Here is a 24,385-nt window from a genome sequence, read left to right on the forward strand (position 1 = left end):
CAATGTGGCTGAATATTGAATGGTCATAGTCCCAAAATAGAAAACTTTTAAGGGAAAATAATAATAATATCCTGTCAGGATACATAAATTAAAAAATATATATATGTATATACACATACATATGTATGTCTGTGTGTTTGTATAAATACATATATATAAAATAAATGCAGTTATCAAGATTTTTATTTTTAAAAAGACTAAAAGCAGTAAGAATTATATTGTTTTTATATTATCCCAATTCCTAAAGGGCAGGATCTGCCCTGTTCTTCATTCACGTGTTCTTGATATTTGTTCTTTGATGTGGTAAAGGTAGTGAACTTAAATCATTATCCTGCCAGGAAAAAAGTCTCCTTGTTGAATCTTTCTAGAGTTCAGTTTATTTTATTTTTTCTCTGTAACTTCATGAGATAACATGAAACTACTTTAAATTGCATTTAAAATATTCTTTTAAATTTCTGTTCAAAACAAAATCATTGAGGCCAAGTCAATGGATTTTGAAATAAAACAAACTTGTGTTCAGGTTCTGATTCATCTTAGCTCTGGAGCCTTGAAAAAGTTAACTGTCCACTCTGGGCCTATGTTTCCTTAATAGAAAAATAAGATTTGTTGCACCTCCTTTATTTATAGAGTGTTCTTGAAAAATGATGGCTGGTTATTATTAATAATTCTGTTCACAGGCAGAAATTAATACTTCCAGGAGCTTCTCGTATCAGAAATGAGTTTATAAAGCTTGCATGTTTCTGGGATAACCTGAGAAGCAAAAAGGTTTTCATATTTAAATTCAAACAATGGCTACCTGACAATTGAGATTACTTTTAGAAAAAGGAGAGTTCTTGATTTAGAAAATGGTATAGCAAATTATTTATTTCTGATTGCAGAAAAGACATCTGTAAATATTTCATGCTGACAACACAGCAATGCAGCTAAGTGAATTTTTTTTCCCTTGTTTTTCTCAGGCAATGTGCAAGGGGAAAAATTACATTTTAGAACGCTAAGTAGTGACTGGAAGTGTTGAAAAGGTCAACTAAAGGCCTTTCAATGATTGGCAGAAAGCAGGTTGCTGACGCCTGTAAATTACAGCCAAAGAAAGTATCTATCAATATGTTTTGATCTAATGCTGCCTAGAAAGACACTACTGTTGTTGTTAGTTACAGTTCAAGTTGGCCCTGACTCACGGTACTAGTTGTTAATATACCTAAGTATTCTTTATTTCGTCTTTTTGAAGTCTACAAGCTGTGGTTCCGTAATTTTGAGTATGAGGCCATGTTTTGTAGTCAGTTACCAAGACTTCACAATTCAGTGGTTAAAACCAGAAAATGGAGACGTCAAATATATTATACTTGATAAATCTAGATATTTTATCTTTAAAAGGCCAATTTAAAATGATACTCTTGCTTGCAATCTTTTAAAAGAAATTCTTGAAATTATGTCTCCAGCAAATTAGTATTCTAAATTCTAAACGAGCAGTTATCATCAGGTTTTTATGGATCACCCAAATAAGAGACTCGTTATCTAGAAAATTTTATATTCAGAAGGTCTTTCAACAGTTCTAAACTTTTTGGTCTATTTTACCTATTTAAGTGATAACTGTGGCTACAGACTGACCTTATTACAAAAACATAGTTGCCATCGCATATTTCAGTTATTTCCTAATACTTCAGCTGATGTCTGCTAAATCTTTCAGTTCTGTTCATGGGGCTGTCCAGTCTTTATTTTAATGTTGTAAACATTTTCACAAATATTTACATTTTCTTTCTGATGCTAGGCTGATTGGTCTATATGTTCTATGACTTGTATCTGTCTTATTTACTACTCTATCCCAGCTAGTAAATATACGGAGTCTGGCACAGAGTTGGTGCTTCATCAATATTTATTGAATGAATGAATTATCAGACTTGTGGCGGCCACCACGCACTGGTAGGAAACCAACCATGATACTACCCCAAGGTTTGTCTTTATTTTCTTTTGTAGTCTTCTGGTGTCGATGCCATCCACCCACCGCATTCTGTCAAGAGGACTATAAGATGACTGGGAAACATGGAGGCTTAAATTACCCAAGCTGTGTGTGCCATGCATACTCATGCCAAGCCCAGCAGTACACCTGGCTCCGCCTCAAATATCTATGTGTTACTGCAGACACATACTGGTATGAGTGGGATTGTGTGTGAACATACTCTTGAAATTTTTGAAATATGAAATATTTCAATGCAATCACATTCAGCCACCCCTCACTTAATTTCAGATCTTTGTCTCTGAGAATGCAGTCTATGCTATAGTCATATAATCTCTACTGAAAATAAAATAAGCAAAAGACACTGATGATACCCTTGTCTTCCCTGGAACCATCTCTATAAAGAGTTCAATATTATTTTGAAAGAAGGCAAGAAAAGCCAGTTTCATACAATCAGTAATGTTAAGGTTGTTTTGATTCCTGCCCCCTCTCCACCCCTTAGTCATCCAAAAAAGAAAGGGAGAATGTCAGTATTCATTAAGTGTCACCATATGAAAGACAGATGCTTTATGTGTATTATCTAATTTAACTTTCACAGCCAAATTAGCATGGAGGTATTACTTAACTGATGTACACGTTAAGACTACTGGAAATTAAGTGAATTGCCCAAGGACACACGGTTACTGAACATCAAAGCCAGCAATAGAATCTATGTCTGTTTGATTCTAAAAATTGTGCTATTTTACCAACATCTCAATGCAATAAAGACACTCTAGAATTCACACTCCCTAACAGAGATCTCTTCAACATGGAGTAGATAAAGAGAAAGGAAGAAATGATGAAGTAAAAGAGCTGAACAGAAGATTTCAAAGGGCGATTGGAGAAGACAGTGAAGTACAGGTATGCGTCCAGGTGCTCATCTGCAGCTTTCTGTCCCACAGCACTTGCCTCAGGCAGGGACTGTGGAGCCATCGATGGAAACACTGAGGGAGATGCCCCTAAGAGGCCGCTGCCCACTCTGCCCAAATGCCCTGCATATGAAAACTGAGACCATGGCTGCTCCTGCGGTGGCAGCTGCCTAGCTGGCAGGGGAGGAAGAACAGTAAAGGCAAAGACGGGAGAGGAGGCAGAAGAGGGGCATGCAGGGCTGAAAAGTTTAAAGCCATTGGTGCAGTAATTAAAGCGGTGGACTGCTAACTGAAAGGTCAGTGATTCAAAACCACCAGTGGCTCCACAGGAGAAAGATATGGCAGTCTACTTCCTAGAGACTTGTAGGCTCGGAAACCCTGTGGAGTTGCTATGAGTCGGAATCGACTCAAAGGCAGTGTGTGTGTGTGTATGTGTGTGTGTGTGTGTGTTAGAGGGGACAGCAAAGGCAGGATAAAGCTGGACAATGGATAAGAAAGACCGAAGAAGAATTGACGCCTTTGAATTATGGTGTTGGCAAAGAATACTGAATTACCATGGACTGCCAAAAGAATGAACAAATCTGTCTTGGAAGAACTACAGCCAGAATGCTCCTTAGAAGCAAAGATGGCAAGACTTCATCACATACTTTGGACATGTTACCAGGAGGGACCAGTACCTGGAGAAGGACATCATGCTTGGTAATGTAGAGGGTCAGCAAAAAAGAGGAAGACCCTCAATGAGATGGATTGACACAGTGGCTGCAACAATGGGCTCAAGCATAACAACTGTTATGAGGATGGCGTAGGACCGGGCAGTGTTTCTTACTGTTGTACATGGGGTCGCTGTGAGCTGGAGCAGATTCAAGGGCACCTGACAACAACATCAAAGGGAAGGCTGCTAGGGAGGAAGGTAGGGAGAGAAGGAGCTGGTGGCATGGTTATGGCAAGTGTGCACCCAGTAGGCAGGAGCAAAGCAAGGCTCTCAGAGACCTGGCGTTGACCAGGCAGGACCAGCAGCAGTGGAACAAATGTTTTCTCACAGTCCCTCTGTGTGGCGATAGTACCCAGGGCCATGGGCTCGACTGGTAACCATCCTTTGTGTCTCTCTTCTGATATAATATGGAGCTCGCACAAAGTCCAAATCATATAATGTCCTATTTCACAGAATGTACCGTGTATGTTAAGCGACACATAACTGTTGTATAATAACATGTGCGAAGACCTGCAGTTAGAAAACCAAAAGGGAATAACAGTCTTGGCATTTCTCAAGCTGAAAGAACTGAAGAAAAAATTCAACTGTCTAGCAGCAATTTTGAAGAATTCTATGGGCAAAAAATGGAACGATGCAAGAAGCATCCGAAGAAGATGGAAGGAATACATACAGTCATTATACCAAAAAAAATTGGTGGACATTCAACCATTCAGGAGGTAGCAAATGATCAAGAACTGATGCTACTGAAGGAAGAAATCCAAGCTGCACTGAAGGCGTTGGCAAAAAAACAAGGCTCCAAGAATTGATGGAATACCAATTGAGATGTTCAACAAATGGATGCAACGCTGGAAGTGCTCACTTGTCTATGCCAAGAAATTTGAATGACAGCTACTTGGCCAACCAACTGAAATAGATCCATATACGTGCCTATTCCAAAGAAAGGTGATTCAACAGAAAGCAGAAATTATCCAACAATATCATTAATATAACATGCAAGTAAAATTATGCTGAAGATAATTCAAAAGCAGTTGCAGCAGTATATCAACAGAAATACAGTTAAACTGCCAGAAATTAAAGCCAGATTCAGAAGCTAACTTGGAACAAGGGATATCATTTCTGATGTCAGGTAGATCTTGGCTGAAAGCAGAGACTACCAGAAAGATGTTTACCTATGTTTTACTGACTATGCAAAGGCATTCAATTCTGTGGATCATAGCAAATTATGGATAACAGTGCAATGAATGGGAATTCCGGAACACTTAATTGTGCTCAGGAGGAACCTGTACATGGGTCATGAGGCAGTGATTCAAACAGAACAAGCCTATACTGCATGGCTTAATATCAGGAAAGGTATGTGTCAGGGTTGTATCACTTCACCATAATTTATTCAGTCTGTATGCTGAGCAAATCTGAGAAGCTGGACAATAAGAACATGGCATCAGGATTGGAGGAAGACTCATTAACAACCTGCGATATGCAGATGATACAACCTTTCCTGTTCAGTATGAAGGGGGCTTGAAGCACTTACTGAAGAAGACCACAACCTTCAGTATGGATTACACCACAACATAAAGAAAACAAAAATCCTTACAACTGCACCAATAAGCAACATCATGATAAACAGAAAAGAGTGAAGCTGTCAAGGATTTCATTTTACTTGGATCCACAATCAATGCCCACGGAAGCGGCAGTCAAGAAATCAAATGACACATGGCTCTGGGCAAATCAGCTGCAAAAGACCTCTTTCAAGTGTTAAAATGCAAAGATGTCACCTTGAGGACTAAAGTGCAACTGACCCAACCCATGCTATTTTCGGTTGCTTCATGTGCATGTGAAAGGTGGACAAAGAACAAGGAAGACCAAAGAAGAATCAATGCCTTTGAATAATGGTGTTGGTGAAGAATATTGCATATATGCTGGCCCACCAGAAGAACGAACAAGTCTGTCTTGGAAGAAGTACAGATAGAGTGCTCCTTGGAAGTCTCACATACTTTGGACATGTTATCAAAAGGGATGAATCCCTGGAGAAGGACATCGTGCTTGGTAAATGAGAGGGTCAGCAAAAAAGAGGAAGACCCTAAATGAGATGGACTGACGGTAGCTGCAACAATGAGCGCAAAACATAGCAATGGTTGTGAGGATGACCTGTAAGTATCTCGTTCTGTTGTACTTAGGGTCACTATGAGTCAGAAATGACTTGATGCCACCTAACAACAACATAAAGATCTCAAACTAGTTTAAACATTTTTTTCCTCACCTGTATTTTAATTATTGTGCTGCTGTCAGATTTGTTATTACAAGAACTGATTGACGTTTGTGGGGACCCCACTTAAGGAAACTGTCCAAAAAGGGAATTGAAAATATGTAGCTAAAAACTGCCCAAATGCCTAAGTAATTCTTTCGTCTTCAGTTTCACAGTTTATTTGGTTGTAAAAGGCAGAATTTTTTTTTTAATTGTGCTTTAAGTGGAAGTTTACAAATCAAGTCAGTCTCTCATACAAAAATTTATACACACCGTGCTGTGTACTCCTAGTTGCTCTCCCTCTAATGAGACAGCACTTTCCTTCTCTTTTTTTACCCTGTATTACCTGTGTCCATTCAGCCAGCCCCCCTCCCCCTCTGCCTTCTCATCTCCCCTCCAGACAGGAACTGTAAAAGGCAGAATTATTGAAATAAACCTTTCAGTGTGTAGAGATGTTCTCTCAAGAAAAAAAGTTTTTTGCTCTTGAAAATATTTTTGTTGGAGCAGCAGAAAAAGGTGCCACAGAAGCCAGTTTGAGCAAATGTCCTGAGTCAGCAACTCCAAATGCAAGATTTTGTATGCTAAACTGAGATTTACGGGCTTTGCTCTTCTAGAAACATGAAGCCATTTGAATCTATTCTCTCTACCAAATGACAACCCTTCTAAATACATGAAACAGCTGTCAGATTTCCCTTGAGTTTGTATTGTGCAAATGAATATGCCCAGTTTCTTCCGTCTCCCCGCATAATATGGTTTTTTTCTTTATCTTTTTGATAGTTCTCTTACGAACATACTTTAGTTTATATGTGGCAATTACTAGATATATTTTTTCCAATATCCTTTTCCATTTTTAAAATGCTGCTTTCACATGTGTAATACCTGGAAAACAAAGGCTTTATCATTTTCCTCTTTTTATTCTCTCTCCACCACACACAGCACCTCTGAATTATCTCATTAACTGAGTAGACCCTTTATTAATTATTTTTGGTGAAAAAAAGAAATGTTTAATTTCTAACATCACCAGCCAATTTTTATTCAGTAGATATGCCGAAGGCCTCTCACTCTCTCTTTCGCCAACAATGCATCCGAGTGGCTGTTTTTAACGTGTCTAAAATAAGGTGATGCTCATAGATGAAAAATAGGAGACAGTCAAGCTCTCCACTGGAGGTCCATCGCTTAGATATTGACTTCTAAAACTCCAAAAAAAATTTTTTTTTATCTTGAATGCAAAAGGATAATTTTATTGGAAACTTTTAATATTTTGTTACTTTGTTTTCTTAACCTGGCTTTAAAACAGAGCTAAGCCGTTGCCATATTTTCATTAAACCCAAATAAGAGAAAATCAGAGTAAATGTTTCCAGAGAAATTTCCTACTTGATATATCCCTTAAGTGGTCTCTGGACGTGCAGAGTATCTTTAATGGCTTTATTGTCAACTTGAAAATGCCACGTAACAACCTTTGCAGTAGTATCAACTTAAACAGGAAAAAACAATGGCTAACTGTGATAAAAAAAATGGTGGGGTAGTAGTGAACACACCCCAAATACTTTATGCAAATTCATGATAGGAAGAAGTCAGTCAGTGGAAATTTGGAACATTATCTAATTGGCTAAGTACCATCTCATCTGCTTTCTTAGTTGCCTTGTGCTGCTGTAACAGAAATACCATAAATTGGTGGCTTTAAAGAACAGAAATTTATTTTCTCACAGTTATGAAGGCTAAGTCCAAATTCAGGGTGCTGTCTGTAGGGAAAGTCTCAGTCTGCTCTGCGGGCAAATTTTTGCCTTTTTCAACTTCTCTTCCTTGGTTCTTTCGTGATCTCCAAGTAGCATTCATTATTCCTCATATGTGCTTCCTTGCTTCTGTGCCTAATCCACTCCCGTGATATCTCAAAATTGAATGATCATAACAAATTTTCGATAACGTTGTGAAGAATGGGACTTCCAGAACACTTAATTGTGCTCATGAGGAACCTGTACGTAGATCAAGAGGCAGCCGTTTAAACAGAACAAGGGGATACTGGGTGGTTAAAAGTCAGAAGAGGTGTGGATCACCGTTGTATACTTTCACCATACCTATTCAATCTGTATATCGAGCAAATAATCCAAGAAGCTGGACTATATGAAGAAGAACATGGCATCAGGATTGGAGGAAGACTCATTAACAGCCTGCATTATGCAGATGACATAACCTTGCTTCTTAAAAGCAAAGAAGGCTTGAAGCACTTACTGATGAAGGTCAAACACTACAGCCTTCAGTATGGATTACACCTCAACATAAAACAAAAATCTTCACAACTGGACAAATAAGCAATATCATGACAAATGGAGAAAAGATTGAAGTTGTCAAGGATTTCATTTTACTTGGATCCACAATCAACACCCATGGAAACAGCAGTTAAGAAATCAAAAGATGCCTTGCTTTGAGCAAATCTGCTGCAAAAGACCCCTTTAAAGTACTGAAAAGCAGGTATGTCAACTTGAAGACTAAGGCGTGCCTGACCCAAGCCATGGTGTTTTCAATTGCCTCATATGCGTGTGAAAGCTGGATGATGATTAAGGAAGACTGAAGAAGAATTGATGCCTTTGAATTGTGGCACTGGCAAAGAATATTAAATATACCATGGACTGCCGAAAAACGAACAAATCTGTCTTGGGAGACGTACAACCAGAACGCACCTTAGAAGCAAAGATGGGGAGACTACTTCTCACGTACTTTGGACATGTTATCAGAAGGGATCAGTCCCTGGAGAAGGACATCTCCTTCTTGGTAAATTGGAGGATCAGAGAAAAAGAGGAAGACGCTCAAGGAGATGAATTGACACAGTGGCTGCAACAAGGATTGTGAGGATGGTGCAGGACCAGGCAGTATTTCATTCTGTAGTACATAGGGTCGCTATGAGTGGGAACCGACTCAACAGCACCTAACAACAACAATGACACACTGATACTGCCTCATTAACATAATGAAGAAAACCCTATTCCCAAAAGGGATCATATCCACAAGGCTAGAATTTATAATACAATTTTTTCGGGGGATACAATTCAATCCATAACGCCTGCCATTCTTGCTCAGAGGTAAAATGTAACATAATAGATTCTGTTAAAGTGATCTTGTACTGAAATACTTGGCTCATAAAAAATTTTAAAGAGAGAGGACGAATTCCCTTATGACAATTAAATTGGAAAAGAAAGAAACACCACGGGAATATTTAGCAAGTCTTTCATGGCAAAAGACAGCCCCTTGGCTACATATTTAAAAACCGTCTGTGGCTGTTTATAAGGGATATCATGTGAGTGTATAAGGGTAGGGAGGGGGTCTTTTGGAAAACGCCTCAATATGTTGTCCCACTATGGTCAGTGAGTGAGTGGCATCATTTTTTATAATGAAGCTTGATAAAGATGGATTTGATAAAAGATAGATTGACACATCAGCTGCAACAGTTGGCTCAAGGATAGCAAAAATTGTAAGGATGGCACAGGACCGGGCAGTGTTTCGTTCTGTTGTGCATAGGGTTGCTATGAGTCGGAACCAACTCGACAGCACCTCAATAACAACAACAATACTATGGTCAGTGAGTGGGTGGCATAATTTTTGATAATGAAGCTTGGAAATATCAGCGAATGCTTATTTTAGGAAAGAAAGAACAACAAAAAAAATTCAACAAAGGATATCTAAAGCAGATGAAGTCTAAATTTTAAAAAGAAGCTAGATATTTTTTATTATAACTGGATATTAAAATGAAACTATTTAAGTCTTAGGTTGGCTTAGGCCTTAAGAGAATATATGCAAACTACCCCCATACTTCAGTGTGTGATATTAGACTATTATATGGGACTTGCAAAGGAGGTGGTCAAAAACTAGTTTTATGTAGGTCTTCACCCACATTGAAGATACTAAAGGGCAGGCATGGAGATCAGAATAGGGTTTATGGGAAGAGCTATCAGAGAATCGTGAGTCTACTACCCTTCACCCTCAACCCCCCATTACTGTCAGGAAAATTGACATCAAAAGAACAACTCAGAGAGCTTGGCATGTGTCTCTTCCTTCTTGGAAGACACAGTGGACACAATCTCAGTCCAGACAAATTAAAGGGTAGGAAGCTGACTGTGGCCAGCTGGCTTCCTTGATGATGGAATTAAGAGAAGCTGACACATTGGGGCACCCTGTTCCAGAATTTGTTTGGGGCAAAGAATGCATGAGAGTTTCCCATAGACCAACAGAGAGAGAGTGACAGGGAAAAGAGCAGGTTAGCTTTGATCTTCTCCAAGAATGTTGCCTGGAGAGATAATTTGACTGAGGAAGAGAGAAGCTAGACGTGTACTCTGGTTGTCTCAGGGCCGAGGCAGTAATCATGGGCAGTCAATCAGAGGAGTTGCATTGCCCCTCACCATGGGAATTCTGGATAAATGATCTCCAGCAATGGGCTTGTCTCCAAAGAACCTTGAAAAGCACCCCAAAAGAGAAAGAGCTTTCAAAACTTGCCAAACGCAAAGAATGTCAACTCCAGTCATCTATAACAGTATCTGACAAGTAAAATCTTTCCTGCTCCCCCATCTTCCCCTAGCCCTTCCACCTTCACCTTAACATAATGTTAAGTCAGAAACCACAGATTAGCAACCTGGGGGAGGAGAGGTAAAAGCATAAGACCCAGAAATAGAGAGGAAGCTGACCATTTCTGTGGTAGGCCGAATAATGCTCCCTCCCCGAAGATGTCCATGTCCTAATCCCTAGAACCTGTGAATGTGTTCCCTTACATGGCAAATGGGACTTTTCAGGTGTGATTAAGTTAGGGATTTCGAGATGGAGTGATTATCCTGGATTGTCTGGATGGATCCAATGTAATCTAAGAGTTCGGACAAGAGAAAGGCAGAAGGGTCTGTTTGAAGGAAGGAGATGTGATGACAGAAGCAGAGGTTGGAGAGTTGTGGGTCCATGAGAAAAGGAATGTGGGTACCCTCTAGAAGCTGGAGAAAGCAGAGAAACTGATTATCTGCTAGAACCTCCAGCCTTGATGATATCTTGATTTTAAACTAGTGAAACCATTTTGGACATCTGACTGCCAGAACTGTAAAATAATAAATTTGTGTTGTTATAAGCCACTGAATTCATGGTAATTTGTTATAGCAGCAACAGGGAACAAATACGTTCTGCTTGAGTAGGTTAAAGCTAGAAGGGGGAAGATTCGTTACAAATGCAGGGAAAGTTGTTACAATTACACGGGTCTGGTCATTTTAATAATCAAACCGGGATTTGGGGAACTAAATTGACCAGCAATTAAGAGTGACAAGAAAAGTCAACGGTACCTGCCCTAGAGTGTGTCTAAAGCAAGAGAAGAACCAACCTTGCAGAAAACAAAACAGAAAACCTAACCCATTGCTGTCAAGTCAACTCCGACTCATAGTGACCACAAGGAGCGCCTGGTAGTGTCATGGTTAAATGCTATAGCTGCTAACCAAAAAGGTCAGCAGTTCGAATCCACCAGGTGCTCCTTGGAAACTGTATGGGGCAGTTCTACTTTGTCTCACAGAGTTGCTATGAGTTGGAATTGACTCCACGACAACAAGTTTAACCTTGCAGAGTTGGTTTAAGTTGGCAACTATTTCCTGATTAACACTGAGTTCTTGTTGAATGCTGTAGTTTCCTAGCCCTGCCATATCAAAAATCTAAGTGGGTTATTTTAAAGGACAGGGGATTATTATCTCACAGTTATGGAGGCTAGAAGTCCAAATCAGGGTATCAGCCTGTCATGGATTGAACTGTGTCCCCCCAAAATATCTGCCAATTTGGCTAGGTCATGATTGCCAGTATTTGTATGATTGCCTACCATTTTGTCATCTGATGTGATTTCCTTATGTGTTGTAAATCCTATCACTATGATGTAATGAGATGGGTTAGTGGCAGTTGTATTGATGAGATCTACAAGATTAGGTAGGGTCTTAAGCCAATCTCTTTTGAGATATAAAAGAGAGAAGTGAGCAGAGCGATTGGGGGACCTCATACCACCAAGAAAGCAGTGCCAGGAGCAGAGTGTGTCCTTTGGACCTGAGGTTCCTACGCTGAGATGCTCCCAGACCAAGGGGAGACTGATGATAAGGACCTTCCTCCAAAGCCTACAGAGAGAAAACCTTCCCCTGGAGCTGACGCCCTGAATTTGGACTTCTAGCCTACTGAACTGTGAGAGAATAAACTTTTCTTTGTTAAAGCCATCTTCTTGTGGTATTTCTGTTATAGCAGCACTTGATGACTAAGACACAGCCATATCAATTTCTTCTGAGAGTTTTGAGAGAGGAGCTGTTTCACGACTCTCTCCTAGTTTCTGGTGGCTGCCAGCAGTGTTTGGTGTTCCTTTGTTACTTATAGGTGCATCTGCCTCTGTTGTCACATGGCATCTGTCTTCCCACTGTGTATATATGCCTGTGTCTATTCTGTTCTTTTTATAAGATACCACTCAGAAGAGATTAGGTTCAAGATCCACTCTGCTCCCATATGGCCTCACTAACAGGGTCATTCACAGGCACAAGGGTTAAGACTTTTAACACATTTTTTGAGGGGACACAATTCAATTCATAACATTCAATATAAAGTGATTAGCTGCCTTTCTCTCCCCAAAGCCCTCTCAGTTTTGGAGATGATGCCACTTAGCTCCCATTTATGTTCTCAACTACATACTAGTCCTTAGAATAAAAGGACTCTTATACCCCTACCTAGGTTAGTAGCTCAAGATCCATTCATTCTATTGCTGAGACCCCCTAAATTTGCACCTTGTTTTAATAGTCAATCTTTTGCATCCTTGTCACCAAGCCCCCAACTTGCTTTCCATCTCTAACTGAGTTTAGTTCTTGATTTGCTGCTGACATCCTCCAGCTATTCTTCCAGGAACGGAGCACCAGTCCCCTGGCTGGAATCTCACCACACCTTGCCAATCCACCTGCTAACCGCTCCTTTTATATTGTTTGCAGACCCCCTGAGGCTGTGCAGAGCTCACCTACACGGCATCCTACTGGCTCACTGATGTGAAACTCCTGCCCAAGCTTTTCCCTGTCTCTGGCTTCATGTTCCAAATCCTTGCTGAGACAGATTCTTTTTGCCTACTGCTGAGGCTCTTTAACACTCGTTGCTTGCTACTGAGAAAATCCCCAAATTGTTGTGCCATGCCAATGGATTTACTTCATCTCCTGGCCCAAGAACCCATAATGAACAAGCCCAGGCTCCTTCAGCCTTCTGTGCTTTGGTTAAGGCCATGAAGGAGTATATTCTTCTATATTAAAAATATTTACTCAGGTAATCCTCTGGTCTAGGTGTTTTGAAGTAACAAAGAAATCATTGAGTGCCTTTTGTGAGGAAGACCCATTTAGACAGTGTATAAATTGAACAAAAGACAATTTAATATATAAGAAATTATATATTAAAGTATATAAAAATTATATATTAAAAATTCTACTTCTCCATTACTCTTACATTTTTTTCTTTCTTCCTCACCCAACCCTCCTAAAAGATGGCTACTGCAGGGAGAGATTTTTCTGTAATCCTAAGGCAATTTACCAGGTCACCAGGTAAGTAAGCCTTTTCCAAGCCCATGGCTGTTTCTAGGCAGCAGTGTCACCTATAGAACAGGTATACCCAGGCAGCTATGTTTTATTGCATATACTTATTTGTGGAAACCGAGATTCATGATTTATAACCTACACCAACTTGATCAGCAGAAACAAGAGGTCTGTAATACTGAAGTGTTCTTAAGAATATAGGCGTGACATCGATAAAGAACAGTGAGGAATCTGTGAAACATTTCATAACGTGGAGGAACCTGGAAGGCATTATGCTGAGTGAAATTAGTCAGTTGCAAAAGGACAAATACTGTATAAGACCACTATTATAAGAACTTGAGAAATAGTTTAAACTGAGAAGAAAACATTCTTTTGTGGTTACGAGAGAGGAGAGGGAGGGAGGATGGGAGAGGGGCATTCACTAATTAGGTAGTAGATAAGAACTACTTTAGGTGAAGGGAAAGACAGCACACAATACAGGGGAGGTCAGCACAATTGGACTAAACCAAAAGCAAAGAAGTTTCCCGAATAAACTGAATGCTTCGAAAGCCAGTGTAGCAGGGTCAGGGGTCTGGGGACCATGGTTTCAGGGGACATCTAAGTCAATTGGCATAATAAAATCTATTAAGAAAACATTCTGCATCCCACTTTGAAGAATGATGTCTGGGGTCTTAAACGCTAGCAAGCAGCCATCTAAGATGCATCAATTGGTCTCAACCCACCTGGATCAAAGGAGAATGAAAAACATCAAAGACACAAGGTGATTATGAGCTGAAGAGACGGAAAGGGCCACGTGAACCAGAGACTACATCATCCTGATACCAGAAGAACTAGATGGTGCCCGGCTCCAACCGATGACTGCCCTGACAGGGAACACAACAGAGAACCCCTGAGGGAGCAGGAGAGCAGTGGGATGCAGACCCCAAATTCTCATAAAAAGACCAGACTTAATGGTCTGACTGAGACTAGAAGGACCCTGGTGGTCACAGCCCCCAGACCTTCTGTTGTTCCAGGACAGGAACCATTCCCAAAACCAACTTTTCAGAGGTGGATTGGACTGGACAACAGGTTGGAGAGGGATGCTGGTGAGGAGTGAGCTTTTTGGATCAGGTGGACACTTGAGACTATGTTGGCATCTCCTGCCTGGAGGGGAGATGAGAGGGTGGAGGGTGTTAGAAGCTGGCGAAATGGACAAGAAAAGAGAGAGTGGAGGGAGAGAGCGGGCTGTCTATTGGGGGAGAGTAACTGGGAGTGTGTAGCAAGGTGTATATGGGCTTTTGTGTGAGAGACTGACTTGATTTGTAAACTTAAAGCACAATAAAAAGTATTAAAAAAAAAATACAGGCGTGAATTTACACACTGATACCAAGCAAAATCCCATCCTTATTTGTTCCCTCTTTTTGCCACATCCAGATTGCCATCCAGCACTTCTCTTGTGGAAAAACTTTACTGTGAAACCTACCCTGGGGCCATATAACCACTGCTTGTTGCTCCTGTTACTATGTTATTTTTCATATAAGGTGCTATGACGATGTCAGATTCTTAAGTAGTTGAGATTAGGTTTGGCTGCGAGTGATGGGAATATCAAAACAGTGGTTTAAATAAAAAACAATTTTATTTATCTCACACGAGCTATCCAGGACTAGTACAGTGACTTCCTGATCATCAGAGACCTAGGATCCTCCAGCCTTGTTGCTTTGCCATCCTTAATACCTGGCTTCCATATTATGGGTCCAAGATGTCTGCTTGAGTGCTAACCATGTGGCCCACAGGCCAGCTGTAAGAAGACAGGAATAGGGAAAGAACACATCTTTTCCCTTTAAGGACATTTTCTAGAAGTCACACAGTACTCTTTTGTTTATATCTGATTGGCCAGAATTTAATGACATGACATATAGCTGTAAGGGAGGCTGGGGAGCATACTCTTTATTCTCAGTGGATACTTGCCTTGATACATTTGGGAGCTCTCTTTCTAAGGAATGGTCCCTATGTGGCACCGTATAACTGAAAGGTTGGTGACTCGAACTCACCCACTAGTGCTGTGGAAGAAAGACCTGGAGATCTACTTCTATAAAGATTGCAGGTAAGAAAACCCTATGGGGCAGTTCTACTCTGTAACACATGAGGTTGCCATGAGTCAGAATCAACTCAACAGCAACGGATATTACTAAGAAAGGGGTTAAGGATACTAAAGTGACAAACAGCAGTGCCTGTCACACGTGTCTGTTTTACATTTTGGCAGAGTCTGTTTTCCTTAGATTATTTTTTTACTTATATTGACTTGTTTGTGAAATATTATATTTTTAAGTCTCTTCTTATATTTTACACCCATGAACTGAGTAGCATAAATGTCAGTAATGATAAAATGATTTCTCAATTTATCTTCAGCATAATTAACCTTTAGTGCAATATCTTGCCTGTGTTTTAAGAATCATTGAATACATATTTTATATGTTTATTGCTCCTTGGAAACTCTATGGACCAGTTCTACTCTGTCCTATAGGGTTGCTAGGAGTTGGAATCGACTCGACAGCATTGGGTTATTATACAAAAAAAAAAAATACAAAGGATTATATTAAATGCTCAGATATATTTACTAATAAAAGAAAGTATATGATACGCTTTGCCTTAATTAAATGTATATTATTCTATGGATACGATGGTGCAAAAAACACTGGGAAGAGAAGGAACAATAAAACTAACAAGGAAAATGTTCTACCAGGATCTACAACCCAATTAAGCATGTCCCAAGGCTAGTTCATTACCTTTCTGCCTCAAACCTGCTCTACTTTTCATCATTTCTGTTTCTACTGGTGTCACCTTTGTCCTCTGAGCCACACAGGCTAGAAAACCCAGAATCATCCCCTTTCCCTTCTCCTTGTTTTCTCTACCTCCAGACATTTGCCAGAATTGCCCGTGACTACCACTGTCTTATTTCCATCAGTTCTCTGCATTTCTTTTGCCAACAGTCTAGATTCGTCTCTCGTTAATACTCATTGTACTCTTTTTTTTTTTTAATTGTACTCTAGATTAAGATTTACAGAACAAACTAGTTTTTCATTAAAGTTAGTACACGTATTGTTTTATGACATTGGTTAACAACCCCACGACACGTCATCACTCTCCCTTCTCAACCTTGGGTTCCCTATTACCAGCTTTCCTGTTTCTTCCTGCCTTCTGGTCCTTGCCCCTGGGCTGGTGTGCCCGTTTAGTCTCATTTTGCTTTATGGGCCTCTCCAATCTTTGGCTGAATGCTGAACCTCAGGAGTGACTTCATTACTGAGCTGAAGGCGTGTCTGGGGGCCATACTCTCAGAGTTTCTCCAGTCTCTGTCCGTCCAGTAAGTCTGCTCTTCCATTTTGAGTTGGAATTTTGTTCTATATTTTTCTCCAGCTCTGTCCAGGACCCTCTATAGTGACTCACTGGACACTTAATAGTCACCCATCTCAAACTCTTTCTCCTAAATATTTTGAAAACATCACTATCCAAATAATGATGTGTAGAAATGCTAATGTCTCTTCTGCATGTAAACGCTTTCAGGATTTCTCCATTTTCTACAGAATAAATCCAAATTTCTTAGCCTAGAATTTACTTCTCTCCATAATCTCATACAAACCTTCATTTTTAGACTTGTCTTCTATTACATCATTTGTCACACTCCTCCATGGTGGAAATACTCTGTACTTCCCTAAGTGCCTTACACTTTCGTTACTTTTGCTTATGAAGTTTTGCCTGCTTGGACTAAGCACCACTAACCACCCTCCACCCCTGTTCTTCTCTACATATTTTATCACTTCTTTAAGGGCCTTTGAAATACCTCTTTCTTCCTGAAGTCCTGGTTTATCACCCATACTTCTCATAAGCTTATTGGTATAGATTGAGTCTTTAAGGATTCATACATCTCTTATTTTCCTGTTACACCTACGAAATCATATACAGTTAAAGGATGGGAACTATTATTTATTTAATTTTAATTCATTCCACAGCACTTTGTAGATAAACTGTATGCAACAAATACTTGTTGAATGAATGAATATCACAATATATTAGATTTGCCCAGAAGTTAGGGCTCTTTGGAAGCAAAGTTATATTATAAGAAAGGAAGAGCCATATTTAGGCTCTAATATTTTATTTTCACTTTAAACCTAGCACCAGAAAACAAGAAGGGAATGGAATTACTATTTGATGGCAAATGAGTAAATTACTTACTATTTCAGAATTACTCTAAAATTTTTTGCAAGAACAACAACAAAATACATTATAAAACCTATGTATTTTATCCTCATAAATAATGTATCTTTATCAGTCATGGTGTGTGGATCAAAACAAATTATGGATAACATTTCGAAGAATGGGAATTCTGGAACACTTAATTGTGCTCATGAGGAACCTGTATATAGATAAAGAGGAAGTTCTTTGAACATAACAAGGGGACACTGCATGGTTTCAAGTCAGGAAAGGTGTGCATCAGGGTTGTATCCTTTCACCATACCTTAACACAACCCTGCTTGCTGAAAGTGAAGGGGACTTAAAACACTTACTGATGAAGATCAAAGACCACAGCTTTCAGTATGAATTACACCTCAACATAAAGAAAACAAAATCCTCACAACTGGACCAATTAGCAACATAATGATAAATGGAGAAAAGACTGAAGTTGTCAAGGGTTTCATTTTACTTGGATCCACAATCAACAGCAATGGAAGCAGCAGTCAAGAAATCAAAAGATGCATTGTATAGGGCAAATATGCTGCAAAAGACCTCTTTAAAGTGTTGAAAAGGAAAAATGTCACCTTGAAGACTAAGGTGCTCCTGACCCAAGCCATGGTGTTTTCATGCATGGGAAAGCTGGATGATGAATAAGGAAGAGTGAAAAAGAATTGACAGCTTTGAATTCTGGTGCTGAAGAAAAATATTGAATATACCACGGACTGCCAAAAGAATGAACAAATCTGTCTTGGGAGAAGTACAACCAGAATGCTTCTTAGAAGCAAGGATGGTGAGACTATGTCTCACATACTTCGGACATATTAGCAGGAAGGATCAGTCCCTGGAGATGGACATCATGTTTGGTAAATTGGAGGGTCAGAGAAAAAGAGGAAGACCCTCAACAAGATGGATTGACACAGTGGCTGCAACAGTGGGCTTAAGCATAACAACGATAGTGAGGATGGCACAGGACCGGGCAGTGTTTTGTTCTGTTGTACATAGCATCGCTATGAGTCGGAACTGACTCTACGGCACCCAACAACAACAATAGGTCATGCTATATTTTCAGCATGATCATTTAAATTTATAGAAAAATATCTCTCAACAGTCAAAAAATCATAAAAAGCTGCATACTGTAAACTTGTACGAACTTGCTTAACATCAAATTTGGGCACCACTCAGAACAGATAAGCAAACAGATAACTGTGAACACTTTGAATAAAATGTGATGATCTGAAGCTATAAAATACAAGTCACAACAAATTAGACTTGTTTCCTCTTTTGATAGAGCTATCATAATGGAAAATCAGAGAAACATTTTGTATTAAGTTTGTTCTTGATTTCTTTTTAGTTATTTAAAAGTTTTCACTATATAACGTAGAAATAATATAGCAGCAATATGAGAGGTAAAAAAGAAAAAAAAATTACCCCTTATATCACCACCTAACAGTACTTCTTTCCATTTCTCCAAATTGTCCCCAGTTCCTTTTTATTCAATCATTCATCAAACATTTGTTGAACACCTACTTTATAGTTCATACAGAATTTTTGGATTTCAATGGCTAATTTGACTTCTCAAATTCCCATGTAGATAAGATGAGGAAATAAGAATTGAGTGATAATATGCCAGATTAATTCCCAACTTGTTATATTATGCCTAGAGAATGAGGATTACTGATTTAGCATCAACTTGAAGGGATACCCAAATTTCTATTCTGACCCAATTTTATTCAATATGCTTATTCTGGTCTAGAATGTTGAAAGAAATAATACTTATCAAGTATAAAGATGTACAGAGGAAAAATGAATGTAATATCATAGATAATAAAAACAAGAATTCAATTCTACTCCCATTATCTTAAGTCCTGAAGGTGCAGTGGTTAAGAGCTCAGCTGCTAACCAAAAAGTTGGCAGTTCAAGTTCACCAGCTGCTCCTTGGAAACACTATAGGGCAGTTCTACTCCATCCTATAGAGTCACTATGGGTCAGAATCGACTCAATGGCAATGCGTTTTGTTTTGGGTTTTATCGTAAGTCCCAGGATTTGGGTTGATATTAGTAATAATGATATTGATGGCAGCTAATACTTGTATAGAACTGATTATGAACCAGTCTTTGTGCAAAATCCTTTACCAATTTTATTTAATCTTTACCGTAAAACTTGGGGTAAGATAACTGTTTGTAGATGAGGAAAGTAAGGCTCAGGTTGGTTAGGTAACAGGATCCTCAGCTAGTAAGGAGCAAAATCAGGACTCCAAGTCTGATCTTCTGACCATAGAGCTTGCCTTGCTTCTTTATCAATTTTTTAAATAACCTGAACATACCTAGAAAGCTCACTTTAATTTCTCAACATTCCTCCCTCAACTCATTCTGAAGGGTTTTTGCTACATCCACACAGTATTTACAGATTTGAGTCCAGATTTGAGTCCGTCTTTCTTTTAAAATTAAAAACAAAAAAGATGGATTCACCACAGAGCTCTATGTAGACACATATATCACTTTAACAACCTCTCTCTTCATTCTCTCTCAGAGGATTCTTTGTAATTGTATTCCCACTCCTTCCTACTCTCCTTTTCCGTCATGGGTGGCAGTGAGATCAGCCTAATTTCTTTAAAGTTTTTGACAATTTAGTGTTTAAAAGACCTTCTCGCCCATGCACAATATATCCTTCTCTGGTTATTATAAATTCTAAAATGGCATGGTCCCAAGGTTCCTGGCAATTTCTGTTCATCAATCCCCTGTGGTCTTCATAACCTTAAGTTAGGCTAGAAATTCCCTTTATTGCTTTCTCTAAAATCTGAAAGATGAAATTGTCTTTAAGGCAAATATTTACCAGATTTTTAGCAGAATGTTGCTTTAGAAAGTGTGTGGGTAGTTTAGATTCTCCATTATAAGTATCTTTTGTTTCTGTGACAACTTTATGATTTGCCTTTGGCAATACCTTTCACACCTTCTATTTGGACAGTCCGCAGCATTCACACTACAGCATTGTCATTCATTGTTATCCTCATCAAGATGCTGTTCTTACACTTACATTCTTAGAGGACATCCAAAGTTCATTCTAACTGCAAGATTCTATAAAATTTGTTTTGTGAGAGCCTGCAGCTAAAGGCAACTGTTCTGATTGTATAGCTTTGATGTTTATTATTTATGAGATTTTTCTTAAATAACATTAGTCATATTAAATTGTATAATTGTGTGGGGCAGAGGCGTGGTATCTATATTCTTGTTAAAAATTTTAAACAGCACAATTACTTATTAATAGTACCTGTACATGTAAATGGAGCCCCGGTAGCATAGTAGTTAAGAGCTCAGCTGCTAACCAAAAGATTGGCAGTTTGAGTCCACCAGCTGCTCCTTGGAAACCTTGTGGGGCAGTTCTACTCTATCCTATAGGGTTGCTATGATTTGGAATCAAGTCAACAGTAATAGGTTTGGTTTTGGTTTATACATGTAAATATTTCGTTGAATTTTTATGCTTTGATTCTTCATAGAATGACAAAGCAACCTCCACTTCATAGATTGAGAAAAGACTTACTCTTATTTTTACTCAAATAACGCACACTTTCTGCATTTGTTTGCCAGCTGCACCCTCCTCCCATGACACACCCTCACAAGTGCTGCCATGCCAATCCTCTTCCATAAGTTGCTGGAAAAAAAAATTACCATAGCACACTTAAAAAAATACTTCTCATGGGGAGCGCGCCACCGTCAAACAAACGCAGAAGGTGCATGTTATTTGCGTAAAAATACAGTAGATTCCTAATGGCATAGAGAAATCCAGGATTTTGCCCCAAACTTCTTTAACTAAACTCAAAACTTAGTTCTGTATCCTCTCTCCAATTCCTAGAGTAGAAAGTGCAGGTTAGATAGTACTATTGATAGATCCTTTTCTATGCATTTAATAGCCTTTATTCAGTCAATAAAGGAATGACCAAACTCCTACGGAAGAAGAAAAAGTTCCTGCAAAACTCAGAATTATTTCTGATATTTAAAAAATGATGGCTCAATATCAATTGAGTGCATAGACATACACAGAAGAACTTGTTTCCAGAGCAATAGTAACTGAGGTGCCCCCCAGAAACTCAACTACTTGAATTATTTACTTCTTAGAGATTTTTTAGTAGGGGTAATAAAACAAATGCACAGTAGCCATCCAGTATTTACAGCAGCTGCCATTTAAAGAAAAAATAATGTTGCATTTGGAAGACACGAATATTTTGAACCACCTCATTTGCGCATTATTCTTCCCATTTACTTAATGGTATGAAAAAAATAGTTCTTGTGCAAGAGGAGAAATGAATGTTGAGATTTTTATGTCACATATAGACTAGGTAGGCATATTGTTCTCAACAGAGATACATGGTTAATGGGTAATAGCTTCATTCCTCTGGCAAACTTTTTTAGCTACTTGGGTAGAGGAAGCATCTCTCATTCTCACAAGGCAGGATCATTTTCTCTGGCTCTTCTGCTGAGTCGATTCAGGCTTATAGTGACCCTATAGGACAGAGTAGAACTGCCCTATAGGGTTTCCAAGGTTGTAATCTTTACAGGAGCAGATTGTCTCATCTTTCTCCCGCAGGGTGGCTGATGGGTTCCAACTTTTTGGTAAGCAGCCAACAGCTTAACCACTCCTCCACCAGGGCTCCTTAGTGATTCAGTAGGTAATAAATAGGAATGAGGAAGGTGATTCCCCCAGCTGGGGGTAAAAAGAATCAAATTTCATATGCATTCAAGCAACCCATGGTATCTACCTACCCTCACTGAGGGATGAGATTTTTCTCTATCCTCTTTCATAAGGTCCCTCAGAATGATCTCTGGATGAGTCATTCATTCTCTTCAATCTGGCACTTGTGGTTAACTGCTGTGGAGTGGGCCATGACTCATGGTGACCCTATACACAAAGGAACCAAACGGCACGCCATCCCCGGGGTCAGTTGCAGATTGAATGGTTGTGATCCTTAGGGTTTTCACTGGGTGACTTTCAGAAGTAGATCACCAGGCCTTTCTTCCTAATCCATCTTAATCTGGAAGTTCTGCTGAAACCTGTTCAGCATCGTGGCAACATGCAATCCTCCACTGACAGATGGTGGCTGTGCGTGAGGTGCGTTGGCCAGGAATCGAGCCCTGGTCTTTGGCATGGAAGGCGAGGATTCTACCACTGAGCCAGCACACTTACTGCTCCTTTAAACCTGCCTTCTCCATGTGCAAAGCTGAGTGGTGTCGAGTATTTAGCATTTAGTGTATTAACACCCCTAAGGCATGGCCTAAAATGTTAATCTTACTCTTTACCCTTTCTTGTCCTTCAAACCCTAACAAACTCTAACAGAAAATATATCCTGGCATTGAAGTTACCCCAGCTCAGTTTTCTGTCATGGACATGGAGGATGGTGACATGTTTCCCCCAAGACTTTTAGGGCTCTCAGTCAGCTGTCTTTGGCTCTGTGCTACCAGTAAGAGTAGGTATTAAAGATTGACTCAATGGCTTCATGTTTGGATGTTCTCTTTTGGACAGAAAAAAGCAAAGGGTGATGGAAACAGAGCATAGAGATTCAGAAATATCTTAAATATATCTGTCCTTAAGAATGTAGTTGAATTGAGCAAAATCAAACCTATAATTGTACTGGACTCATGTATCAGAAACCTAGGCAAAGTATTAGAAGTGGTTTTGTTATTTTGTAATTGTTCTTTTAAAAATTGCAATACAGACATAAAACATTTGATTTGTATGGAATAGGAAATTGACACTCGTTTAAGGAGTTTTTAATCAGTTCCCAGCCACCCAGGTAATACTCAGTTTGTAATAAATTTTATTAAGCATATTTATTGATATTTAACAATTTCTTAATCAGTTTGTGACCATTTGAGTAGTCTCCCCAATATGATGATTAATAATTGGTTTCAGAATAGAGACCACTCATAGCCATATTCCATTGAAATTATATGACTTTAACACTCAACTAAAATGTAGTAGTGGGTTGCAATCTCACTACTAGCCTAGCGCTCAAAAATTAAAGGAATTTAGGGGGTAAGCACTGGACAAATAACCAAAAGGCTGGTGGTTCAAACACACTCGGAGGCATCTCAGAAGTCAGATCTGGTGATCTGCTTCTGAAAGGTCATAGCCTTGAAACCCCTATGAAATGACATTCTACTTCGCTACCCATGGGGTCACCATGAGTCAGAATCAACTTGACAACAACTAACAACAACAGCAGCAACAGAAAGTCCCTTTAAGTTTCTGTCAGGTCAGCAAGCAGCTGGAGATGGAGGAAAACCATGATTTCGGGGACTAATTTTCTGGATCCTGTTTGAGTGGTTACAGCAGTTAATGAACTGGGACCAGTAATCCTCTCTGCTTTCTCCTGCTGCATGGAGGTCCAGATGGTTGGTGGGAGAGGATGGGGGCTGAGATCTGGCTGGATTCTGCTCCTACATGCACTGAGGGTTTATTTTACTGCTTTTGATGATTGGTGGTCTGTCGAGAAAGTGACACAAGATCCCTTTGGACCTCATAGCAGATAATCAAATGCACTTTTTAAAAAAATTCAATGGGAATGAAATAATATGAAATTATAAATCTATAATACAAAATTTTAGATATAAGTGCAAAGTGATGTCTCCATAATAAGTTTATTTGCACATAGGAAACTGTATTTAATGTTAGAAACTTCACAAACCCTTTTTAAAAAAAACTAAATATTAGATTGTTATTTAATAAATTTCAATGTTACTTCATTTATAAATTGATTTGCACAAAAAACGTGTACCTTTCCCAGTATAACTTTCAACCCTGAGACATTACTGGGGTTGGAAA

The sequence above is a fragment of the Loxodonta africana genome, chromosome 8 (genome assembly GCF_030014295.1).
Source record: "Loxodonta africana isolate mLoxAfr1 chromosome 8, mLoxAfr1.hap2, whole genome shotgun sequence".
NCBI classification, from domain to species: Eukaryota; Metazoa; Chordata; class Mammalia; order Proboscidea; family Elephantidae; genus Loxodonta; species Loxodonta africana.